The sequence below is a fragment of the Pomacea canaliculata genome, linkage group LG6 (genome assembly GCF_003073045.1).
Source record: "Pomacea canaliculata isolate SZHN2017 linkage group LG6, ASM307304v1, whole genome shotgun sequence".
Classification (NCBI taxonomy): Eukaryota; Metazoa; Mollusca; class Gastropoda; order Architaenioglossa; family Ampullariidae; genus Pomacea; species Pomacea canaliculata.
In genome coordinates, this window is record NC_037595.1 from 3991402 (window position 1) to 4018620 (window position 27219).

At 43.6% G+C, this 27219-nt stretch overlaps 1 protein-coding gene across 1 annotated transcript in view; it reads left to right on the forward strand.

The window, feature by feature from the left end:
* LOC112566872 (actin cytoskeleton-regulatory complex protein pan1-like) overlaps positions 1-27219 on the forward strand; it is a 49440-nt gene that overhangs the window by 15928 nt on the left and 6293 nt on the right. Inside the window, 1 exon segment of the mRNA XM_025243284.1 lies at positions 14612-14764. The gene's annotated coding sequence lies outside the window, so the exon portion shown is untranslated.

Here is a 27219-nt window from a genome sequence, read left to right on the forward strand (position 1 = left end):
GCCGCCAGTTGCCGCTTTAAGATGGCCGCCAAGTTCCCACGTGACTCCGTCATCCATCACGTGGCGCGCTTGTTGCAGCGTTCTAATTGTCGTTCGCAGACTGGTGAATGAGACAGGGACATGCGCGCAATTTTCAGCTCGATAAAAAGTCCAGTGCCTGCGGGGTCGCGCGAACAGAAACTGATATTACTTCAGCCTCTTTTGCGATAAACCGATGAAGTGCAACCAAGGATTGCGTGGAAACTGCTCGAGGTACTTGAAGGGCACCTGTTGCGTCTACAAAACCCGTAGTTTTTGAGGAGGCCAAAATCCTCCGGTTGGCAGTTGCCGGGGTGTTTGCCCCCCTTTTCGAGGGACAGTTTGGATGACTTATTATTGAGCTTGAGGATCTTCGGTTAATAGCTTTAAAAGAGGTTTTGGCAAGATACTCTCTTTACCTGCTTTCCAGTGAACTTTGACTTTATTTAAAAGTTTCTGTATCATCTTGCCGTCCTTTTCCCATGGTTCCTACTTCTGTCTGTGTGTATGTATGTTTCAGAGAGACGAAAAAGCTGATTTTTTTTAGGTCTGTGTGCGTGTTTGTGTGTTTCTTTCAATGAGATGAAGAAGCTAAGTTTTGTAAAAGTTAACATAGGCCTGTGTGTGTGTGAGCGCGCAGCTATACACTTCTGCTGGTCTTGCTTCTATCATTTCCACCATTACGGTCATTTCCACACGAAAGTACGCATGCGTCATCACCTCTCCTCTTTTCTCATGAACTTTCTTGTCTCAACATTTTTTTTTTCTAATACCTGCTTTCTTCCGTCGTCAACGTACCCAGGTCTATTTACTTGTTGCACCGTGTTGGCGCTTGCCTCATTCTATTAATAGCAACTGCTCCTCCCTGCCTGTCTTCTCTTATCCCCCTCATGTGCATTGCCTCCACGCGACTTGGTCGTAAAATTTGCCGTTTGATACAGTTTGCCGCACCGGGGCTTGTAGCTCCAAAACACTGGTGACGCAGGATTCCCTCTGTTGCCTTTACTGGCTTCTCTAGGAACTGCAGGACATGCATGTTGACATGCATTCATTTCGTCGTATTGTTCGAGACACCCATTCACCATGATACAGCAATTTTCTTTCAGCTTCCAAATGACAGTATGGTGAGTAGTTTGATGAATAAATCAACAACTGCTTCATTTCATTTAAAGCTGTCCTCGAACATGAAATTGTGCACCTCATGCGGATTATCTACGTGTCTAGATCTTCATTTCTGTAACTGCCTAATCAGTCGTTGGATTTTTTTCATTTGTTTGGGTCCTGCGTTGGGTCACCCCATGTTAACGAAATAGTGGTCAGAAATAAATGGTCAGTGTGCAATGAGTTAGCAGCTTTATTATCGCGGTATTACTGCCAAACACAAGTACCAGGTTGTAGAATTGATGCACCGCCCGACTTCTCCCTCCACCTACCCCAACCACAGCAGGAATCTGAAAGCTTTTCCCCCAGCCCTGTGCACACTAACATGACTGATGGTGATGCTTAGTTACACGAAGCTTCTCTTGCTAATTAAACCACCCGCTGGAAGCTGACGAGGCAAACAGCGCCATCTTGCTCTTCAGTCTGCAGTTTGGCCTTGCGTCCCGCTACATCTCGACATGAAAGGGGAGCAAACAATAATTTTTCGCTGTTTTGACATAATGTTTATGCATAGCAATACGAGATATCAAGACACATGGATATACTTAGAGCAAGCGAAAGCATCAGCATTTTTCACGGAGAAAGACGTTGCACCGTATTCTGTAGGCAGTTTGGGGATTAAAAATAGCAGGTAATGGGGCCCACAACATATTGACAGCCGTGTCAGTGAACTACCATGTGGTTCACCGTGTCAAAGATTGGCAGTTGGAAGGCCAACCCTTTTCCTTCCGTCATCTTTACCTCCCCTGATAACTAAAATACTCATGGACTGAGTTGGCATTGAGATCGTTTCTGTCGTTTGTTACATAAGCTCTCAACAAACCTCGAATATTCTGTTATATTAAGTATTCGTATGAAGTCTTTAAGTTCAGTGAACCTTTCAGAGTCTTGATGCGACTTTGGTACAAGTGTAAATTATTGAAAATTACTGTCTCGTCGGAAGACTGCTACCAAGCATTTCAAATGCTGTTGTCGATCAAGGCGGTGTTTAATAAGCATTTTTTTTGGTCATGTTTACTCAATAATAATGTTACAGCTGAATAGAAATAAAACATCATGTCAGTACCTCTGTTATAAATATAATATTAAGAAAGAACGTGAACAACAATAGCATAGAACTCAAATTATTATTTCTTAACTGATTGATTTTTTTATATGTAAGACGTTCATTGTACCTTTGAGATCTGTTTAAAGCTCATGATTTTTAGTATATCTATCTTTATTTACTTAGATTGGCTCTGTTGTAGCTCAACTGTGGGCGCACACCTGTTGTGTAATGTTATATAACATATTTTTATTATCGAATGTTTGTACCGGGCCTCAAGTTTGGGCTTGTGTCAGTCATAATAGCTCCTCCTCTCGGAATAAAATATTCAGGACAGCCTGTAATCTTCATCAATCTACAGAGAGGCGTGCGCTGTTTGTGCTTCAGCCATGGTGAGAGCAAGTCAATCTTTCAGTCAGTCGTCCATTAAACCAGGACCTGTTGTTGGGGGAATCACATGGATAGACGCGGCAGGTGACAGTGTCCACCACTCTTGCCTATTGTGGGCGATAGTCAGCAGGTCCTGTACAGGACGACCTCCAGTCTTTGACGTTCGTAAGTCAGTTCTTCCTCTGACCACCGCGGTGTACAAGTTTTCTCCACGCCTCGCGAATCTCAAGCTCTATAATGGGTACATCTTCACCTGTCCCCAGTTACCCATCGCTTGTGGTCCACAGCTAATCGCGGGGTAACCTTACCTCAGCTTCATAACAGGCCGACACGGTAGGAAGAACACAGCGCGTGAATCCGAGTGTCGGGCTTTCGAGGCTCATCTGTGACATTACAGAGTGGTTGTTTAACTATACAGTTCTTTATGAACCTGACATCTCAACCTTCTGTAGCAGGACTTTGTGTGGAGAGTCTAGTGAGTTTGATCCCTTTACATACCGCACAGGTGAGGTTTTGCTGTACACCCCGCCCCAACTCCACCCCTCTCCGTTTGCCATTTCGTTGTCATTGATCGATCATCACTGTCAACGTCCCCTGTTTTGGACGTCATCGACCTAGAGGGGCAGCCATGTCGACCCTAACACAGGGCGTCACAGCCGGCTGGGCTTGTCCTTGTCCAATTGGATTGTTGGAGTAGTTGGAGCACTAAAGGGCGAGATTTGATATGAGAGAGTAATTATTGTTAGTGGTTATAGTAGAGTCGGAAGTTTACTTTTGTCGCTGCTCTTGTTCTTACTGCGCGCGCACGACACATTTTCACAATCATATTCCACATCGTGCACACACCCACACAATCATGCAGACATCCCTACTCCTTTTCTTTTCCTCCCCTATCCCTACCCCGCACCCACACATGCACGCAGACATATACCCATGGTTTTCCTCAACTTTCCAGATATTTGCTTTACCTTTTTCTGATCCAGCGAGAGTGCCCTTTCTGCACCAGTGTTTGCCTAAGCCATTACATCTTCCTCCCGCCTCCCCTCCTGTAGACATCTCATCGGCTCACCTGCTTTGATTCAGATCGTCTCTGTACACACACAGAGGATCGGTTGCCATCACCTTACTAGAGCTCAGTCGAGGTCTAACATTTCGTCATCGATTCCAGGACATTCCCAGAGGTTTCATCACTTGCTTCACGCATTTCGTTTGCCTGTCGTTTCATGGTCTCGCGCAGCCTCCGAAAGTCTCGCAACTTAATCATAGCACACCCACAACCATAAATTCATCTCATTTTTTTAAAGATGGCTCTTGGTTCAAAATCTTTCTTCTTCCCCTCCTCTCTCTCTCTCGTTTGTCGTCTTTTCTCAGACTTGACTCATCATCCCTTTTCAGAACTAGAATATTATCTGCAGTGGAATAGTGAGTCCTCAGACGAGGCAAGATTTGCAGTCGTTGAATAGGGAAACTGATACAACCTGCATGCACGATTCACAAGTTGACAATGAGGAACACAATTGCAGGCATACTACAACATCCAGCGATACTTAATATCACTCGTCTGCGATCAGAATGGATCCGTCTAGCCCGAGGGGAGTGGGGCGATGCAGAGCTCGAGGAGGAGGTCTGTCTGAACATGCTTCAGCTTGGACATTGGCAAGAAAAGTTGGCCCATGCGAGAATGAAGGGTGAAGTTGGAATCACCGCAGCCAAGGAGTAACATCGAGTGTAACCGTTGCCCTGTGTGATGAGCTGCGCTGTTCGTCATGGCGGTGTACAAAGATACATCTGACGCCGTCAGACAGCAGTGGAGGAGGCCGCCCTTGCTGAGACTCTTCTCAAACATTTTGACATTGCGCGTACACTTCCTTCCTCCTCCCTCAGACGTGTTTGGTTAACCGTTTTCTCGCAAGTTGCCCAAGAGATGGGGGAAGGGAGGGGGAAGAAAGAGAGAGGAGGTAATTAGCGTTGCTTGCAGCTGTTAACTACGTCGACATCAGCCACCCGGCTTCTACAGACGAGATGATGGAGGTGGTGCTGCCTTTGATGGAGATGATATTTCCTCCGTGCATTTCAGGCCTGGGTTATACCTTATCACGCAGACTAACGAAGTATTTCATCGAGGTGTGATATTTAGGTAAATGATATCCGTGTGTGCAGGCCCGTTCTTAGCCCCCGCGGGGCCCGAGGCAAAGGGCATGTGCGGGGCCCTCACGCCACGATCACACGGTTTTAGTTGGGATCTAAAGTCACTTTTTTCCTCAGGGATATCTCGTCTTTTACCATTCACAGCACGCTGCATACACATTACAACATAAGCCTACGATTAATTTATTTGTAACGTTCGTCAATAGCGCGGGGCCCTAGGCAGATGCCTCGTCCGCCTGCCCCTAAGCACGGCCCTGCGTGTGTGTGTGTGTAGGGGGGTGTGTGCGCGAGTGTTTGTGTACTAATGTGAGTCTGTGTGTTTGCTGACATTCCATTTGCAGTTGTAGTCTTCATGATGATGCTGATGATTGATGATTGATGATGATCCATCGATGGTTGAGTGTGGCCCTGTGTTTTTTCTCGTGTCTTGACAGAGTTAGCATCCACTTTATGTGTTCTCGTGTGAAGTTCTTTCTTTTCTCTTTCTCTCATGAAGTTTGTGATAACTGATGTGATCCAACAGTAATGGCGGTGCATGAAATTTCTTTAGAATGCATCTTCTGAATCAGCCTAGAGACATCATTTCCACGCTGATAAGACCCGCCATGTGCTGCTGCTTTCCTTGTAGTATCAGCACACCTGGCAACAAGTCCTGCCTTCTTCAACAGCTTGCACTGGTTTTTCAGCAGCCTCTCTTATCTGCATCTGCATAAGTTTCTTCTGTTCCTGTACTACTGTGACTGTTTCTTAACTTTCTTACCATGATGTGGCCTTTGCTACTAACAAGGTATTCAGCAACAACATACCACCTCTCCTGTTCCCCGTGGAAACCGTGCAGCACCTCGCTCTTCTTCCTCTACTCATGAGCTCTGGCTGTTTACAGCTGTTCTCAGCAGGCCATTCCGCAGTTTTGCAGTTGTGCAAACCCAGGGAAGACTAGTGATAAAAAGAAACATGCCTCGGCTTGCTCATATTGAAATATATAATCCCCAAATCCTGTATTATTGATGAGAAGGCAGCACTTCAGCTGGCTGTTGATCTCGTCTGTCTGTTGCTGGCCATACTTCCCACCGTGACAGCTGGTTGTCAACAATAACAAGAGAGATATCCAGCATGAACATTTCAACTGCTCAGCAGCGGAAAAAAAATGAAGGAAGCAAGCAAGTTAGTTTTGTTCAGATAAAAAATGGTACATCTACGGTCGTTGAAAGGAGAGAACAGCATCTAATTTCTCTAAGTTTATGTCATTTCCATACACCAACAGCTCTTGTTTTCCAAGCCACCGCAAATGTGAAAATCACGTGACCACATAAACTCCACATTTTCTCATCGGCATGTTATCAACAAAATTCGAACTTGTGGTCGTGTAATGCAATTTTTTTTTAATCAAAACTTAAGTAATCCATGACAGTATGAATCAGAAAATAATACGCATTTTATCTCTCTGTTCCCTATTGTGGCACTACAACAACTATAAAAAAAAACCTGCATGTAGTTTAATTTTCTAACCATCTAACAGAATTTGTCATACTAAACGACCCGCAAAACATGAAATAAATATTTTAACTTGCCAACAATCGCTCTCAAGCAGAACGGCATTAATCACAAAGGGAGAAAGGTCCTGCCACAACCCCTGAATTTTTCCCACTGTTCCCTTGTCGGTTCTGGTGGCGACTGGCACTGGGGCACAGTTCGGTCGTAACAAAGTTTATAGCTTTATGGTTCAAAGAATTCTACGTCTTCTGATGACAATATTAGTCCAGCAAGTACTTCATTTATGCAATAAATTACTATCCAAACGTTACTAATTCCATTTTATCCACAGTACAGACTTTTGCAAACACCTAGCAATAAATGTCTACAGACTAATTTGTTTTGTATAAAAGATAAAGGTAGTCCCATGACCTTATGGTCGTAGAGGAGTGAGGTGTTAGAAATTACTTGTCTCTCGGGACCCGATTTTGAGATCTCCTCTACCCCGCTGACTTCTCTTTCTTAACCCTGTACGGAGTCAGCTGTTGCATCTCTGGGAGGTACACTTGACCTCACAGGTATCGAACCGGCTAGTCTTCACATCACCTGGATCTGTCATTATGCAATACAGAAACATTTTAATTTGATTTCTCATATCCCGTCTATGAGATATTGCTTCGAAAACCACGACGGAACATTTTAATTTAAAATATATATAGAATTTGTTCCAGCCTTATGGCGGGGAGACAGACCGAAAAGTGCTGAAGCGAAAAAAAGGTCGCATCTGTTTCCAGGTATGGCAAGTTTGCACCTGGCGTTTTCTGTAAAAGTCAGGCGCTGAGGAATGCCAGGAATGCCCCTAGCAGAAGTACGAGAAGCAGCTGTGAGGTGGCTGTAGCCGTTTGGCTCAACAGTCAATCACAGTCATTCAGACTTTTGCACACATTCGTGCGGTCTTTTCACTTACTTGGTCTGTCTTTTTGTCCCTTAGTCACTCTTTCTCATTTATTCATTAGTTTTATTTTCCTTTATCCTTCCTCTCCCAACCCCTAATTTAGCTTCTATGCTTTATGTTAGAGGAAAAGAAGAAAAGCAAGACAGACGGGCAGCCAGCCAATCAACCAACCAGCCATTTTTGTTCTCTCTTTCTTTTCGGTTTTAGGACTTTGTTTTAAATGACCACCCCACCATACACACATACACCAAACGAGCTACTTCATTTGTAAATGTATGATAATTGTTAAAAACATGCTGTCAGCCGAATTCGACAGACTTGACTGTTTGTGTGTACAGTAGAGAAAGAGGGAGGGAGAGGAAGAAAGAGACGTTTGTCCACAGGAGTAAGTAGAGGTTAAGTTTATATCCAGCGCTGAAAGAATATAATCTGTTTAAAGAGCCCATCCTATAATCAGTATATTTTTATAGTAGAAGGAAAACTAAAACTTACATTCAAGGAAAAAAAGGTAGCACTAACTGGACCTTTCGGCATTTATTCTCACGCTTTTTCTGGAACTTTATTATCATACGGGTTTGTTCTATACATTAATATTCTATCATAGCAATGTACGTGCAGTCCTTGTGTAAGCTGTTTAGCTCTGTGCTTTAGGGTGGTGATATGTGACTTGGAAAATAGGAAATAAGAAAAAGTTAAAGGTTGTAAATCTCAGACACACAGACAAGAGCGATAGTGTGACATTTATTCTGAAAAGTCTGCAGCCCCTTTTCTTGTACATGCTATGACATTTCGCGCAAAGTAAATCCAGGCGGAAGTGAAGACAAACACCGGTTTGGTACCTGGCCAGGTAACAGTAGAACTGCAGGTAGGCGTGAAACCCTTTTCGTGTTGTTAGTTCACAAGGTAAAGGAAGACTTTCTCTATGAGCTAGTAGTGCGAGGTGCAAGGTATGATATGTCTTTGTCATTGCAGAAAACAGACATTTTTTCTGACGTAGATCCGAGCTAGTGCTCAGGTTAAAGGTCACTTTAGCTGCCAAGGTAACGGCTGAAGGATTCAGCAAGTTATATTCACAGCAGACACAAAGCATCTTTGTAGGTAAACACACACACAAAATACTCACCGTATGGGCAGGGATTTACGTGAGTGCGTTTTACCTTATCAAATAAGATGGCAGTGGAGCAAACGTTCTCTTCATGACCCCGCTGAGAAAGGTTGCCATGAATATTAGTGGTCTGTATACATTACATTGTAATATGGAATGGGGAGTTTTGCTCTTTCTGCCGAGGTGAACAAGTACCCAGGAGGAAACTGCACCACAGTGAGTACACGTACGGTGCCCTTCCCACCCGGTACACCGAGCTGTCTACGTCAGCTACCCCAAATCCCAGGCAGGGGGCGAGCTGAAGAGAGAAGGGTCACTCAGTACCTGAGGACGTCCCGCCTACACTATTCATCCACTCAGCTATCTATTTATACACCTTCCGTCTAAACCATTCATCGGTCACTTTTTAAGTTTAGTTTTATCTTGGCCCATTTTCTCGGTTTGTCGCTTATGAAAACGGTATTATCTTTGTGTTATTTTCAGCTGTAGCGAAACACACACACACAAATGATGTCAAAATTTGCCTGGTAGTTTTTTTTATATAATTTGGAGGCAAGTTAAAAATAAATGTTAAAATCAAGATTCTTCGGATATTCCATAGCGAAATACAGAACCAAACACTTCACAGCCTTCCTTTAGCTAAAAGGAGTATTCCTGGAAAATGTGGTTGGAATCAGTCGGTGAGGATTTGCATAGAGCTCCAGCAAAACCAAACACATCGCCACACTCTACTTGATTTATAAGATTCTCTGAATAATTTACCTCATAAAGTCAGTAACATGATTACAATATCAGCACATCTCTCATTTATATCACTGCTTCTTGTCTTGTTTGGTTGAAGTTTGAGGACGTTAACATCGCCCTGTAGTAGGAAGCCCAGAAGCCAAAGATTTACGTACTTCGCATCAAAATGTTGATGGCAGCCTAAAATAGCCTCGTGCTGCTCTATATTTAGAAAGGAGAGGAAACAAGGTTTACTTCTCCGAGCTAAAAAATGATAATAAAAATAAAAAGTTGCTCTGCCAATACTGTGTTTTTGTGTAAATGCCTGTTTTAGCCTTGGCCTTGTCTTCAGGGCGCTCATTCTCGTTGCTACCTTCACCGTCTTGTTTCACGCAGCCGCATGCACCACTCGCAATAAGAAAAAAAAACCTCACCTGGTGCACCTACCTTTTCTTGCTACCCAGGGATGGAGCTTTCGCGACTGCAGAATTCGCTGTCTAGTATCTCGCGATTTGTGACAAGTCAGGCTCACCTGAAACGCTCACCTCGCTCACGACACTTACCTGAGAGGTAAACCAACTGATGGTGATTGCGTTCGGGACTGTTTTTTTTAAACTACGTTTTGTAGCACACATGCGTAGATTATCTTTTAGTTTATCTTTTACCAAAATGTAGTATTTCAGAAGATCAGCTGGTGACCATTTTGACTAAAGCTGTAGCGTGGTGGGTGACGAAACACTTTGAATACTACGAAGGTTGTTGGTTCAAATTATCTTTCGGATGCTTTTTTGAATCGTTGTTACTTAAGGCCTATTCTCACGCTGAAATGTTTTCAAGGTTTGCGCGGACAAGATTTTGCATGCAAGGCAGCTTTGCAGCATCGTTCTGTTCTCACGTACCAAGGCCATTGGTAGGTGTCTTGCGAGGTGACATCATCCGCACACCGCATTATGGGTAGTCAAGAATATGGCAAACATCATCGACGACGAGATACTTTCGGAAACTACTTCGGCTACGTTAGCTACATTGCTTGATGAAGCGCAGAAAGAGAGAGAGAGAGCAGAAAAATATGGGTGAGGGTGGGTGGGTAGCGCGAGGGAGTTTTTTATGTACATATTCACGTCTTCTAAAAGAAATATACCGGTTCATATACTTAGGATGGGCAGTGTGGAACAGGCATGGGTAGTTTTCCTAAAACGAAATCATGAGTACATATCTTTCCTCGATTACATCTCCATTTTCACAATTTGGAGGTTAAAGGGAGGCTTCTATGTTGAACCATTGCTATTGGCTACAGCCATGCAAGGTAGGTCAGCCTTGCAAGAAAATAGAAACGCTCTCACTCAAGCACACACATTTCTCTCTCACATACATTCTCTCTCTCTCACACACACACACACTTTCTCTCACACACACCTGCGCGCGCGCTCTCTCTCTCTCTCACATCCATTCTCTCTCCACGCACTCTCTTTTTCTCACACACGTGCTCTCTCTCTCACACACACACACACGCGCGCTCTCTCTCTCTTTCACATACACACGTTCTCTCCACGCACTCTATTTTTCTCACACACATGCTCTCCCTCACACACGCGCGCTCTCACTCTCACACACATTCTCTCTTACACACGCAGATGCTAAGTACAAAGCCAACGACTTACATATAGAAGAGACTCCAGGTCCGATTCCTTGATGTCCATTCGGACTGAAATCGATGGTGGCCCCATGTTGACGCGCCACCTGGTGTATTCATGACGACTCGCCACCTGCGCGCGCCTTTAGCCTCATCAGCGCTCACTTCTTGCGTTTCCTCTTGCGGCCCGACTTGCTGCACCGTCTCAGCAAACAGCAGCTTCGCGACATGTGACGTGCCGTGACGTGCCGAGACTTGCCGTGACGTGCTGGGTGGAATCAAGCGCCACTGTCTGCGAGATTCGTTCTCCCCAGACCCCTCATCCCACTCCTGTCTCTGACCTCTATCTCATTTATCTTACCACTTTCTCTCCCCCATCCCTTTTCTCCATCAGCGATTTTCAACGGACGGAGTCATTGCAGTTTTTATTTTTCTTCACCACTTTAGACTTCAGCATGAAAGTAGTAAATTCCTGCTGTATATATATATAAAGAAGAGGAATCAGAGACACTTTGCACAGAATGCGATTTCCTTGGAGCTCATCTTGTCGTCAAATCGTTCTCTGACCATTTTAGGGCGGACCGGTGGCGCAACGGTTAAGATCTCTTCTTGGGTATGCTGTTCTTTCTCGGCATGTGGACATCTGTTTACAGGGCTGGCTGCTTTGCCATGATATAGCCTTAGCTCCTGGCTAGGCAAAAACACCAGTCCCCTGCCCCTTCCGGCCATTTTAAAAAGTCTTATTTTTATTTCGCCTCCATAATTCTGTGCTTCCAGACTTGGAGATATGAAGATAAAAATAAGTACAATTTGTCATTCTCATAGACAAGAAAATAAGATGGAAATCAGTTACTATAGTTACATTTGAAATATTTCCGTTTATCAGGGTAAGAAACAATTCCCACCGCCTGTGAACCATTTGCATATAGTTGATCTACTTCCACCCTACATTTTATTTTAGGGCTAAATAATATGTGGCCCTTCAAAATAATAGTGTAGACACCGCGTTCTGTCCACCGACTGAAGTCAGCCTAGCGTGATTGCAATGACGGGCTTGAAAGCTGGGCCTGTGCATTGCCGGAAGACGGTACGTCGAAAGACATTAAAGTTGATCTACTACTCTAGATAAATCTTACCAGATATCGTACAAACCTAGGGCTGTGTTGTCTTGAACGGAGAAAGCCTCTTATGCTAGTAGATTGTGTATTAGTGTGTGTGTGTGTGCGCGCCCGCAAACTTTCGCGCTCTCGGATCTTTGACGTCCACCATACTTTCTTCTTTTCCTCACCAATAACTTGTATCTTTTCCTCCCCTTCTCTTAATATTTATTTTCCTATTATTCTTCTTTTAGCTAATTATATATAGCTTAATGGCCTGTTCTGACGAAGCTTCTCTTTCTTGCCGATTAGTAAATAGTTGTTCACGAGTTCATCAGTCGGTGGACCTTGTATATACTTTGAGCTCGATGCAGATGTGACAGGGGTCCCTCACCTAATGCCGGCCAACTGATTCTGTTTTATATTAACGATAGAGAGAGATTGTTATTACAGGAAAGAATAATGAGAGGGTGAGCGGGAAAGACAGAGGGGAACCAACATCATGAAAGTGATAGTGTGTGAGAGAGTGAGAGAGAGGCGATTAGAGATAAAGGGAGAGAATTCTGGGGGGAGGTAACTGATTCAGAAATGAGCAAATACGTGAGCATTGTCTGATCGCCATGACAATTTTGGTGATATATTTCATTTCCGTGGCAAAAATACTGTAAATGTTCCGGCAGCAAGCCACAGGAAGGCATGATAATATAGTAGTTAAAGACAGTCACCTGTCACCAACACACTGAGATGATTGTTCACATCTTATCTTGGACACCGTCTCTGGACACGTACATCTCTTTAACGAGCCTCAGAAGAAGGCAAGCTGCGAGCTGTTAATGTGAGGACACACATTACGGGTACTTTTTGACCCCAGTACTTACACAGTTGACATAGCTTCTGCTTGGTTTTGGATGCAAGCTCTGCAAATCCTTAACGATGTTCATAGATAGGTTGGTTGGTTTATTTCCTTGGAAAGAGGGAGGTGGGGGAGGAAACCAGAGTACTTGGAGAAAACTCCCGACTCCCAGCCCTGAGGACAGGTGTCATGTACATAGTGTCCCTAGACGAGATCTGAACCCTCAGCTCCTCACTGCCGTGGTGACAAGCTGACAAGCGAGTGTTCAGCCACTATACTACCGATGTCCCGAGGAAGAAAAGAACAGAAGCAGTGACGGGAGCAAACTGTCCGAATCCGGGGTCAAGGATGCAACAACCCCTTCATTAACGAAACAATACGTGTTACGTCCCCTTGATAGCACCTCATTTCCCCTTTCCAAGTCCACCCTTCTTCCAATACCCCCGTCACCTAATTACCCCTTCTCCTAACTCAACTACTTAGTTTACCCACAGCTCGTCTCTGCTTCTCTGACGCAACATGAGGTGGTACAACACGGAGGTTCGTCAAAAGTCATGTGAGGGAGATAACGCACAATACAGACTAGGATGTGCAATGATGACGCTGTCAGATAGCATGATAGATGCTGCACAACAACGATAGAAACAACTGCAGCAGTAACGACAACACGTTATGTTAGTACAGCTGCAGCATTGGGATCAGCTGCGGAGAAGCATGTAACAGCAGTTCTTGTAAGGACAGCTGTAACAGTATTCGCAGCAGCAACAGAACATGTTCTCGATGTTTTGGTTTCATGCATGGAAAGAAATGAAGCAGACGCTAGGTGTGTTTTCTCTGGTTTGTTTTTGTTTTTTTTTTGGTTCGATTTTCTTCGTGTATCCATTCTTTAAAAAAATCTTGATACCTTTTTTTAAACAAAATAGGAAAATGCCGATGGAAAATTGCGTGCCCTGTGCCTAGATCGCTTGACGTATGTACTGCGTTATTAACTGTACACAACAAATACAGAGAGAGAGAAACACACACCTCGTGCAAAGGCACGGGGCGGCCGACTTACTACGCCAGTGTCAGCTCTCCCAAAACAGACCCTCTTGTCGTGGTTGAGAGAAGTCTGGAAGGAGGTGTTATCCGCAGGTAACCCTGCGAGACTTCTGTGATAAATATAGACAACACATCGTCACGTGATGTTTTCAATTACTGACAGCACACCACCCACTTTTTTTTAGCTTCCCCTCTCCTCAGCTTCCATTATGTTAAAATACACTTTTCATTGTCTATTGTTTTACGACTCCCAGCTTCTCCCAAGGTAATCCTTCACCCTTCAGTTCTTTCCCCTTCCCCTCTCTCGCATGTTCCCTATATCAGTTTTTATTATTATTTTTCAAATTCCATTGCGCGTGAAAGCCTGCATGTAATTTTCTGCGTTACTGACTATAAAAATTGGGATTTGGCACATGGGAACGCCGTCACACCATGGCGAGTTGAGCAGAGTGGGTGCAAGATGGCGAGCTGTGGGCTTGATGGAGGTAGGGGAGTGTTTAATGAGGGCTATCACTCTCCTTCTCTCTCCCTCCCCAACCGACTTTCGTGAGTCTCTTCGTCAGCTTCACGGTATAGGCATCGCTTTGCCGCTGGACGTGAGACAAACATGGAGGCTGATAAGGCTGGCAGTGATGAAGTCTTGTTATTTATTTCCCGTCTTCCTGCCAGCTTTCTAAATGCGCAGTTGTTAGCAAGGCTACAAACACACCTTGCGTGTGTGTGCGCGTGCGCAAGTATTATACACTTGTATGTGTGCCTGCAAGTGTGTGTATACGTGTGTGTCATGTGCATGTCAGAGTGTGTACGTGTTTGCACGTACGCGCGTGTACGTGTGTACGAGCGCATGTGTGTGTGTGCGAGCGCTAGCAAGTACACGCGTATGCGCTTACAATGTGGGTTACGTGTGCTTACGTGCGTGCGAACGTGCCAGTGTGACGCTGATCCTGTATTTCATCTTGTATTTTCCAGATTTTTACCACGGCAGGGGAAAAAGGCTTAGCGAGCATCATCTGTCGACTCGGATTTTCCTCCGTGCTGGCGACATTTTCTTGCTGGTGACAGGCTCCTGACTCGGCTGTGATGGTCAGAAGCGCTTCCTCTGCCACGAGTCTTCAGCAAAAAGTAATGAAACCAACCCATTCTCTTCCTTTCTGTTATCCTTCCTCTGTCCATTTCTCCGGTCATCTTAATGACAGTCTTAAGCAGACAAATTGTCGTGTCATGTGACTCTAGTCGGCATCTTCCTCTCGCGCTCGCCAAAACAAGGAAGTGAATGATGTGTGCACGTGACTCTGATTGCTAGTTCGGATTGCAGGACAACAGCGGAATGTGGGGTCGGGGGAAAGCGGGGAGTCCTTGGCCGTAGATGTTCGCTAGTGGGGATGGGGGGAATGGGACGGAGGAAAAGTGGGGGGAAGGGATTTTTATATATATATACAGCCAATGAAGAGCGGGGTGGACGTTACAAAAGGGGAACGGGTGACTTGGACAGCTCGGCGAGTGACTAGAAACGTCACCGCCATGTTGGACAGAGGCATCCCTAGGAGCGTCTTATGGATAGAAACGTTTCTTGGCGTCTCGGCCTGCTGGTATATTGAATAGAAAGGTCTATGGTAGCAGTTATGTCCGAGTGTAAGATACAGGGTCCCATTACCGCCGTGTTGCAGTGAACTGTACTATAAGTGGTTCGCCGTGTTGAGTGTATGGCATGTGACAAGCAGAGCCCTACCCGCTGCTCGGTTTTTCACATCGTCATCATCGTCGTCATCTGATCGAATGGAGTTTTCCAGTCACAGACCTGGGGCAAGAATCGAACCGATGACGTTTTTCGCAGGAATTGAATGACCTCCTTACCGAGATATGTCATCGACATATAGACTTCGACTGTTGGCAGTTCCATCAAGCTCTGTATGCGCGGTGTGTGTGTGCATACTTCGAGTCCCCAGATCACCTACGTACACACCGACAAAAATGTTATTTACCAACCCCTGGTGATGCACTTGGCTGCAAATTAATGCGTTTCAGAAGGAGCACTGGAAGAGAGGAGCTGTGTTTACCTTGTTCGCTATCTCTTGAGCAGCTTCCCGATATTATTGTCAGGAATTTGCCGTGTGGCGCAAAAAGATAATTCTTGGCACATCCCTTGCTCTTTCTCTGCTTCTCCCTCTCTTTCTCTGCATTTATCTCTTTCTGTCTCTGTTCTGCGTTCTCTCTCTCTCCCTTTCATTTTCTTTTTCTTCGCCCTTCTTTCTATTTTCCTCTCCTTATCTGCCTTTCTCCAGCACCTCTCTTTTGCTCTTTTTTCTCTCTTTTCTACTTTGCCCTTTCCATCTCTCTCTCACACACAAAAACACAAGGACGCTCACTTGCTCGTCTTTGCTGTACATAACACAAGTGACTGCCTACCGACCTGTAGCACGTCCGGCCACATTTCAGCAGAAGAATATGAGCAGTCGTAATATATCAATAATTTTTGTTTTTTTAATGAGTGTCTGACAAACATGTAGCAGTCAGTATAGCAGCAGTTTTTAGTCCTCAGTCATACTGCGTACATCATTTAACGGAGGCTTCAACACAAAAGAGAGGAGATGGCCCCTCCGTGCATGCCTGAAATGAAGCCCACGTCAGCGGAGTGGTCAAGTGAGTTTCCGTTTGACTGTCTTTCCATCTGCATGTCAAAGAGATGTAGCGCATAATCAGGAAAACAGAGCAGTTCCCTGTACCAACGAATGCCTATGTTACATCCACACCTTTATTTCGTGTGAATATATAGATATAGGAATAACCTCAAAGAAACATGCCTACAGATAAAACCTCAAAGAAGTATATCTATACATATCATAAAAAAGGATATTATAGCAACTGGCCAGAACAGGCCTCAAATTAGCGCAATTCTATTTCGCTGAGGAGCAGTGGACCACCGGCCCATACAATCATAAACATGACTCAAAGAACAAAAGAGTCATATATTTGAGACCTACCCTAGAAAGTTGGGTGCTCGTGCTTTATGTAAAACACCTGAGCGCTATATAAATGCTATCTATTCCTCTTCGTGCATCAGGCTGCACACAAGGCCTCAACCAGAGTCTGCCACCGATGTCTATCAGCCGAAACCCGCTCTAGGTGACCCATGTCCAGCCCTTTCCTTTCATCTCCCTTGCCACTGTTCTTCTCCAAGTTTCCTTTTGGCGGCCTCGTTGTCTTCGGCCGTCTGGAGTCCATCGCAGGGCGACTCTGGAGAGGTCTGCTGTCTGCTGGCGGAGCACGTGTCCAATCCATCGCCAACGCCTTCGTTGAACCTGCGTGGTGATGGACTCGGTTTCAGTTCTTCGGTGGAGTTCTTCGTTGGTGATGGTATTTGGCCAAAAGATGTTAAGTATGCGCCTCAGGCATCTGTTTTGGAAGACGTCAAGTCTGTTACTGATGGTTTCCATGATTCTGATCCGTAAAGGAGGGTGCTGATCACATTTGACTTGTAGATTCTCATGTTGATCTTCTGACTGATGTTTATTGCCTTCCATGTGCTCCTGAGTGAGGCGAAGGCCTTGCTGGCTTTCGCCAGTGGGGCTCGAATCTCCACCTCCACATCCCCGGTGTTTGACATTTATAAATATAAATATATAAATGCACTTATCATTAAATACAGTGTGCTTATATATTACAGAAACCTGACTGGAACATTGGATTTAAGTATAACACATAAGGAGCATCAGTGCTTCAGTCGTAACCTTGGAGGGGTAGCATGTGTTTGCTGTAGTTTCTGCTGTACCATGATATCTCCTGGATTCTCAGCCTTGAGCACAGCGACCGTTCGATAGCCTTGCCACCAGCGGCTGTGTCGAGGCACCGTCTGGTGTTGCCGGCACGTGTAGCGACGTCGTCAATGGAAAATTGATGACCGACCGTGAGCCAGTCGTGTCCCCAGCACTCAAGGTGCCCTTCGAGGACGAGCCCCTGAAGGGCTGTGCAAAATACCCACCTCTCCCACCCCACCCTTCGCCATGAGGAGACCAGAGAGTATCTGCACTTTTCTGTGGAATCCTCGCAGACAAGGGGCCCACTTGTTGAACCACGCAGGAGTCCCACCATCGCTGCCTGGAAGTTTCGCGGACAAGGAAGGGGCTAATGGAAAGTGAGGTGGGCAGAGCAACGTAGGACGGTTATCTCCACTGTATGTTTGGAAATTTCTCTCTCTCTGCCTCCAGACATAGCGCTGTTTCATATCGAACGCCACTTGGAGACGCAACAAGAATTGATTGATCGATACAGATATTGGTATATTGTTTCTTTGTGCTTTAAAAAGAAAGCGATACCACTGAAAACTCATCACTACTACTAGTCTGTGTTTTACCGAATGAAGCCATCGCACTAAATGCCACCAACATGGAGACACTTTGACTAACATGCCGTAGAAGGAGCCAGCGGTATTGTCATAAAAACGTAGATGGCACGAAACGTCTCTGACACGGATTGAATTTTCTTGTTTATTTCAGAGCCTCGTTTTAGAACCGGATGTTTGCACCAAAGGAGCTCACGTGCCCTTTTTCCTGAATGACTCGATGTTTCCTTAGTCCGATGGTATTGTTCTGGGTTTGCAGCAAGCACACGGCGACGAGGAAGATAACGACGTGTTTTCACAAACTGACACAACGGCAAGGTTGTCGTCGTTGCGATGACGCAAAAAGCAAACTAACGAAACAGCGAACAGCTAAATGCAAAGATTTCTTGTGCGCCCTTACACCCACCTTCTCCCAACCTCCATGCTCCCCACTGCAGGGGCCACAACCACTACCCTTTACACCTCTGCAATCCCACTACAAGGCACTTTCGAGTATGTGTATATATGTGTTTGTATGCGCGTGCATATATGTGTTTATGTTCAAGCGTCAGCGCCCGTACGTAGCTTTCTGGGTAAGCAAGCATGAAACATACTTGGCTAGGTACAAGTATTTGTTTTGGCTTTTTTTTTTTATCTTGCGTCTGTTTTTGTGTCTGTACGTGTATGTCCTTTCCCTACCACACTCCTGCTCTCACTAATTCGTTCAAGGACATGTTTTCAGGTCATTTCGACCTCAGTTACTAAGATTACGAAGCAAAGAAAAAACTTTTGATTCTTGTTAGTTTGTTTTTATTATGTGCTGTAGGAAGCCTGTTTCTCCAGGTACACCAACACGTGGTGTGTATTATTCCGCACGACATGGCCCGGCTTACTGTGCCGCTAGCCGCAGTCCCTGCGAGGCGCCTGTCTCTGGCGCTTCCGGTCTGCGGCGCATGCGTGCTGTCTGTCGTTCCCTCACCCTCTTCCATCAAATTTCTTCCACCTCTCTTTCTCATTTCCCCCATCAGTGTGTGTGTGTGCTTACTTGATTTTTTCTTGTGTGTATTTACTTTGATGTGAAGATGGAAGAGAGGGTTAATCGATGTCACGTGGTTCCTCTAAATGCCTGGGGGTGGGCACAGAAAATAATGATAATAAATAACTTGGGAAAAAACATGTTGTCCGCAGAGAAAGTGAAAATCAGGAGACTGTACTCAAAATGAAGATCAGGAGATGTAGTTGTACTCAATTCAACTGACACACCAAACGCGCAATGTTCGCTATCTCCCTGCGCGCTTATGTTTGTGCGAGAGTGTGTACGCGCGCGCAGCCCTTTGTCCTTTTCTCTTCTTACATTATTGGAGTTTGTAATATATGTTTTGATTCAAGCTTTCAATTATCTGTTAAGACTCTGCTTTTGTCAACAAAATTTGTTTATGAGCTGCCAGCGGTATTTATTATCAGGAGGAGATCAAGCAGTTCAAAAGTTTCTTTTGCTAAAGATCGGTCGCTACAAAGGTGAAGGAAAGTAGACAAAAACATTTTTCTTGAACATACTGTGGCTGCTTATTACAGTGTGAGAGTTCTGTCCCTTCGCCTACCAGGCTGACGAGATTTGCTCCCCTTGATTTTGTTTGTTTTGTAGTCGCTTCCATTTGGATAAAAGTGTTGGACCTTCATGTTGACACGTGCTTCTACTGCGTTTTCTTCCTCTTCTAGATTGCAACAGGTCTGTTTATACTGTATATAATGTACATAATGTAAATAATGTACATAATGGTATTTGAAGTGCGAACTGCTTAGATCTATGGGCTGGAGTCCACTCTGCCTGCTTCACTCGCTTCAGCAGCGACCTTGAGCTGTAGTGAATAAACTGAAGTGATGTAGTTTCACATGATAACATTTTGTAGTTTCACATGATAACATTTTTTATATTCTCAAGATTACTCAATATCTTCCCAGTATTGTCCTGATGTCACTAACCTTATTCTCTGGAGTCGGTACCGTTACATTTACAGTGATCTCCCTTTACTGCCCGAGTCCGCGTTGTTCTTCCTTCTACATCTTTGTTATTATTGTGATGTTGTTCTACATCTTTGTTATTGTTGTGTGATCTTGTTATCTATCTTTGTTACTATTGTGTTACCTTGTTCTACATCTTTGTTGCTATTTTGTGATTTTGTTCAGCGCAATGAGTCCGCCTTTGGCTGAAATATTGCGCTTTATAAATTCCCTATTATTATTATTATTATTATTATTATTATTATTATTATTATTATTATTATTATTATTATTATTATTATTATTATTATTATTATTATTATTAAAGGAATAAACAGCAGAGAAAGAGACTAGAATCGTTCATCAAACAAGTGAGTAAAGCCGTAGAAAAATGTCTCTTTAAAATACTGGACTGCTCATTACAAGAGGAAATAAAGTATTAAAATGAAACGCTTAAAATATGTCGAAAGCACTCATTACAGAATGGAGCAAAGAATGAAACGAGTAGTGTCTGAAAGACAGTGGGAGAGTTCAGCACGAAATAAGATATTGGGAGAGCTCAAAAAAGGTATTGGCAGATAATGCACCTCCTGGCTTAAAAAAAGTTTTTTTAATAAATAAAGGCAAGTGACCCATTTTCCACTCTAGCACCAATCGTAGGAGAAGGTGAGAAACAGCGAACTGGTAAAATCGACAGAGTAGAGAAAAGAAAAAAGAGTGAAGGTACGGGTGAAAGAAGACAAAGTTGATGGCCAGAAGATAAAATCTGCCAACAGGGAGGAAATCTATGGCCCACGCGTAAAAACCTCACTTTAAAAAATAACGATCACTAACCTCCTACTCTTTTTGTCATTTCTGCTTTTTTTCATTCTTTTATTTTCGACAATCTTTTCGGTAGTACGCGGTCTTAGTTGTTGGTTATGGCACCCCTTTATATATTTGTTTACTTTTTTGTGTGAGAGAAGGCATTTTACTCTCAGGATCTACAACTTGTTTTTTAATTAAAAACAACTGGTCCCCAAGAAATCTACTTTGGTAAGGTTTCGAATTTCTCATCCAATGGATCACCGGGTCGAAACGGTTTCGGGGCGAATAGATTTTTTTCCCCATTTCGTTACTGAATGCCTGTCTAAGGGGGAAAGTAGGGTTGAGTAGCTGTTGTAGAGTAGCAAAGGACGGAAGGTTTCCTAAAAGATGGGAAAGTTCTTAGTAAGGCTGATCAGGTTCTCGGCCTTGCCTGGGGTATAGATTTTCCCATACTTCAGATTACTTTTACAGTCAGGCGTTTCCTACCCAGCACCTCTTTGTTAGCACTGACTATAGCTGAGTACTCTGTGTGTGTGTGTGTGTTGGGATATGTGCGTCTGTGTGTGTTGACATGTGTGTTACCTAAGTACGTCATTCCATCGACCCTTTGGTTGGTCACACGACTTTTTCGAATTCTAAGAATTGCTTACTTGTTACCTTCCTCTCTTGTGCTGGAACACATTTATTTAGTCTTGTTTAATTAGTGCGCTAGACTGCGAAGTAAAAGGTCGTTGGTTTGAGGCCCACAGTTTCTCTGAAGAGCTGGAATCTCTACACTTGTAACCCTGCAAGTGACGGAACCCTTCACCTTGCATCTGGCTGGCTGCTCTCCAGCGATGATCCAATCATCGTGTTATTGGTTATTTTGTGGTGCTGAAACAGCAAAACGAAAAGTTTGACAAGCAGCCAGAGGGAAATTCAAAAACTGTTAACAGCTTCTAGCGGACGTAGGATTGAAATGATTAAGTCGTAGGAGGTGTTTTGCAGACAGCAGCACAGCAAGCGGTGATCGGTGCGCGACAGGTGGCAGGAACGCGGCACGCGGCAAGAAGAGAAATAATTCAATAGACATGTAATCACGTCTCCTATACACACCTTACCAGATCCTCGTATAGGAAGAAGTAAGGCATAGAAACCCATAGCGTTGTTGCCGTAGGATAGTGAACTCTAAGTGGTTCACTGTTTCTAGGACGAGGCATTTGGAAAGCGCCATCGAAACTTCTTTCACCATCTCAACGATTGCCATCTACTGAGGGCGGGTGGTGAGATTTTTCCCGGTTACAAACCTGACCGGGCGATTATCTTCGAGCTCGGGTGAACTAACGATAATCGCCCTCCCCTCTCCCTGGAAAGAGCATTCACTTAATGCGACCTAAAATAAATATGTTGTCCAATGCATCCTTTCGTTGTTTTTATTACATTTTTATTCGCATTAGCTTCTTTTAGCTGACTAAAATAGAGATTAACGGTCGTATAGTGTAAGCAGCTGAAAACAAACAAAACACTAGCAGGCTGTCGCGTTTACCGACGAGTTTCTTCTGTCCAAAACTTTGCGATAAGGATGCGACGGCAGGCCACAGCGGTGAATAGTAGTGGCTGCTTTCCTGTCTTGTACCGAAATAAATTTATATAGCCTGTCGCCTAGAAACAGTGTTGAAACGATGGTGTGTTTGTTTATAAGTTGGGAGGAACTTAAGGCTCAACCGCGCGCAACACATTTTCTTTTTCTCTCGCGTGCGTTCTCTCCCTCACTCCAACTCAAGTTGATTTTTTTTTTAATGCATCAATACCACCATTTGTTTTCGGTGTTTGACACGTGTCAGGAACAGAAACTCGTGAAACACTTCTCTTCCTTTCTTTCTGATCTCAACTCTCAGTCAAGACGTTAGCACGTGGAAGATGATGGAGGGGTAAGGGTGGGGCGAAGGGTGCTTCACGTACGAAGCCTGATTTTCTCTCCCCCTACACCTTGAATCTCTCCCTCCAGACGCCACCCATCAATGACGAACAGTGAGGGTATGAGGAAAACTAGTTCTGCTCCACACCGCATGTCAGGGCCACTGAGAAGTGAGCAAGTAGCTGGCCAAGCTTAGAGACGATGGAGTGCACAGCTTGACATGTCCAGATGGTCTTGGCGTCATCAGGCGCCATCTTAATTCAGGTAACAAAAACGTTTGTGATGAGCATGACCATAGAACATGTTTACGGCTGTTCTTCTAGTCTGACACTCATCTACATGGGATCATTAGAAATGAAGGACAAGTGTGCTGGGACATTCACATCGTTATAGAATGGTTAGGTGCTCAACTCAGCTGTCCCATGCTGTCTGGGCTACAACAAACCTCTGGATCTCGAGAACCAAATGCTGTGCGATGAGGGGAGGGTGCTGAGTAGCATCATGAGTTTAGTGAAACTTTCCTGTGTTGCATGGCACTGTGTGTGTGTGTGCTGCGTGCAAGGAGAAAAAGACAAGGAGCATGCGAACGTCTGCCAATAATAAGGCTTGTTTATGGACTACCATCTGCTGTACCTTACTTTTAAAAAAAATTACCCTCGCCAGAAGCTTATATAATCTTTGATCGTTTGGTCTGCTCGGAATAAACCAAATCAAAAGATACCCAACGCACTTCATCCCACATGACAAACTACGGTTATTTTTGGACTTGGCGTAAAGGGATTTTCTTTTCTTTAATGCATAAAACAACAAGCCACGGAAGCCGGCCGTAGGCATGATGGATTTCCGGGAGTTCAATCACGATGGAAAATAAATACGAGCATCAGGTTATACAGAGGCACGTGAGACGTAATTTGCTGACGCCAGCTTTTTCTTTCTTTAAAAAAAAATCTTCTGTAATTGCACTGTAAACCATCTGGCCCCTGCATTAATTAACAGCTGCATTTGCCTGTTCGTCCGTCCGTTCAGCTTAATCTGTCACTCATTCTCCGAGATTCATGAGCAGAGCACACAAATACAGCTACTATAAAACATCTGGCACGCAGTTAAGAGGTATAAGATTCCTGCATCCTATATACATGTATAAGTTTCCTGAAATCTCCATCCTAATCATGCACGCATGTGCACCCGCATAAACGCGCAGTTCGTATATTACTAGGTAATTATTAGATTATTGTTATTAAAATACTAGACATGGCTATCATATGTAATTACTAGATTATTACTGGATGTGTATGGTATATATATATAGAGAGAGAGCTAGAGCTGTACTTCAATGTTTAAAATTACATATTGTTCATACGTGGACATACATACCGTTATGTAAGTTGATCTTCTCTTGGTCTGCTCAAACAAGACATGTCTGTTCGAACAATTGATTTCGAGGGCCGTAGTTGTGGGGTTTTTTTTGGTTTGTTTGTTTGTTGTTGTTTTTTGTTTGTTTGTTGTTTTTTGTTGTTTGTTTGTTTTTTTTGGGGGGGGGGAGGACTATGCATGCACCTGACCCTCGCCCCAGTTATGGGTTTAACGGCTGCTCTTGACGTCAGCTCATCGCTACCTGTATCTAAACAACACCTGTACTTTCGACGAAATAAGTTGTCGTCAAAACATGTCAGCAAACTGCATTCAACCTTAGTTTCAAATGCCTTTCCTTGCTTCTCGTGAATTTTCGAAACAGAGCAAACGAAAATTCTGAGACAAATGTGGAAGTGAAGATTCGTAGCAGACGAATTTTAGTGAGGCGTGACTCTTACATCCTGAACATCAAAATTGCCTTCCGATCTCCTGTATCTTTATTCTACAGAATTCCAATGTGCAGATACGTGATCCTTCTAGTACTGAATAGTCATGTGACTAACATTTGTTTCCAAAGTTCAGCGCGACATTCAGAGTCTCTGTGAATAGCCTGCGACTTCGGTACGATTGTATTTAATTGATTATTATTAATATAAAAAGAATTATTTTTATAGGAAGATTGCAACCAAGCATTTCAACTGTTGTCATTCAAGGCAGTAGTGTTTCATGAGTACACTTTGTTCTGTAAATTTTACAGTTTGTGTTACAGTTATACATGTTGTTCAACAAATATGTCTTCATGCACATTTCCTGGAGATCCAGATGAAGCTATGAATTCTAAAAAGAATTTTGAATTATTTTTGTGCGCACTGCACAGAATGCACTATTTTTACCGCTAGAGTTGTCAAAAAAATGAACAGAGCTTGACAAAAATAAATTGGTTAAAAAATTGCTGCTTCATTCTAAAGCTTTATTAATCAAAACGATGAAAAAAGATTTATAGAACAAAGAGTAAAGTGAAATTGTTCCATATTAGCACAATATGATTTTTTTAAAAGTCACTTTTGAGTGGGATACATTTGTAGATAAGATAAAGACATTATGTACATATTTATTAACTGTCAGACTACTAAATAAGATTTTAACCAGTGCTATATACTATGCATAAGAAATGGAAAATCATACTGAATTTTTCCTGATGTACTCCTCCTTAACTGCTTGGCCCACTTTTTAGCAAATTTCCGAGTGACCTACTTTTATAGGAAAGACCGATTTTTCTGGCAGATTTACTCAAAAACATGCTACAGTTGCAATAAATAACAGTCATGCCAGGTCGTACATAATGAATACAATATAACAAGGAAAGTGAACATCAGTAACAGATAATGCGTATTACTGCATGCTCTATTGTTCTTGTCTAACTGTTTGATATTTTGTCTGCAAGAGTTTCATTTTATTGCTCTCTAAAGAGTTGTTTACTGTTATTGATTTTTCTTGTATGTTTTTGTTTGATTGTTGGTTCGCTATCGTGTATGTGAGAGCAATCAAGGTTATATTAAATACTTGTACCAGGGATCATGTTTGCGCCTGCCTCAGTTTGAATACATGTTGGAAATAGATTGGTCCTCTGAACGAATGACCCAGGACAGACTGTAAACTTCATCAGTCTACAGACAAGATGTACGGTGTTTGTGCTTCAGCCATGTTGACAAGGTGTGTCCATAAACCGGAAAATCCTGGCACGATCATTTTCTGCTCATATCTTTCGCACACCTTATTACCAAAGGTCCATGAAGTCCAAGTTGTTGCCCAGGAGTAACATGAGAAACTTAAAGGCAAGAGTTTTTTCTCCGTGGTTTTAAATCAGACACCGAAATCTTCAGACACCGCAGAGGTAGGGTCATAGGTTGTAGTAAATGAAGGTCCGTGGTTATAGCTACAAAGCAGTGGCAAAGTTGCTGTAGGGGTAGATAGTAGAGAGAAATATGTGTGGGGTCTGCAGCTTCAGAGGCAAGACGCTTGCCATGGGTTTCCTCACTTTGCCCCGAGGCAACTTTAACCTCGCTTCATTACTGCCAACCCAGGTGGTTGCAGCCGTGTTTTTTGGAATTCACCCCTCGTGTTAGCTTTCATGGAACTTGGAATGTGTACAGTGGCTTTCATGTTCCTGTGAGTTTTGAGCGTTAGAGCGAGGGACTATTTCCAGATCATTGAAGTGCAGTAGGGGAACCCCGTGCAATGGATCCAGTTTCGAGGTTGTTATATGTATCCTGCACGCTGAATCAACAATGTTTACATATCAGGGTCGTGGGATCCATGTTTTTCGCGTTTTCGCCGAATATAAGGGTAGCCGGAAGTCTTAGCTAATCTTTGTGTGCAAAATAATTGTTGTCCCACATCTTCGGGAAGCACGGGCCAAAAACACCGTAAACGTGACAGTGTGACGGCTCCTGCCACTGGGGTCACCAACACTTGTGATTGGTCCACCTGCTTTTCTCTGTTATCATTTCGCCCTTCTTTACTCTTTCCTCCTAAGGTTGCTTTCTTTTTTGCAGTTTTATGGCTGATGTGAGTTAGCGAAACTTCCTTATCTTTCCTTCCTTTCTTTCCTTCTTGTCTTTCCTCTTTTTGCTTATTTTCTTTTTGTGTCTTTATTTTCTCTTTATTTTTCCTTCCTTTTACTACCCTTCGTTTATTTTCTTTTTCGGTCTTTCTTAGTTGTATTTCTTTCCTTCAGAACCCATAAATATCTTTTCGACGGAGGAAGACAGTTCCTAGTTTTTGATCTCGCCACTATTCGTCCAGCGCAAACGTTCGGAAATGGGCGAGAGTGACGATAAAATGAGCGGTATAGGATCCGTACTAGGGACAACTCTGGGGAAAATTCGTTTATCAAAGTGCAGCGAGAGAGGAGGTTGGCGAAACTCGTTAACGAGTTGAAAACAATAATTCGACCAAAAAAAAAAAAAAACGTCTAATTTTCAATGTCTTGAGTCGTAAACGTTCATTTTCTAATACCAAAACAGAAATATTTGTGAAACGAAGCTTGAGATGGTAAGTTGCTGCGGGTATTGTAACTCCATTCGTTTTAATTGGCTTAATTGTCGTTAGTTACAGTAATTACTAATCATTTTAGCCTCCCATTCCACTGGAACTTTTCAAATTTCACCTGCCAGGAAAGGAAAAAAAAAACTTAAAGAG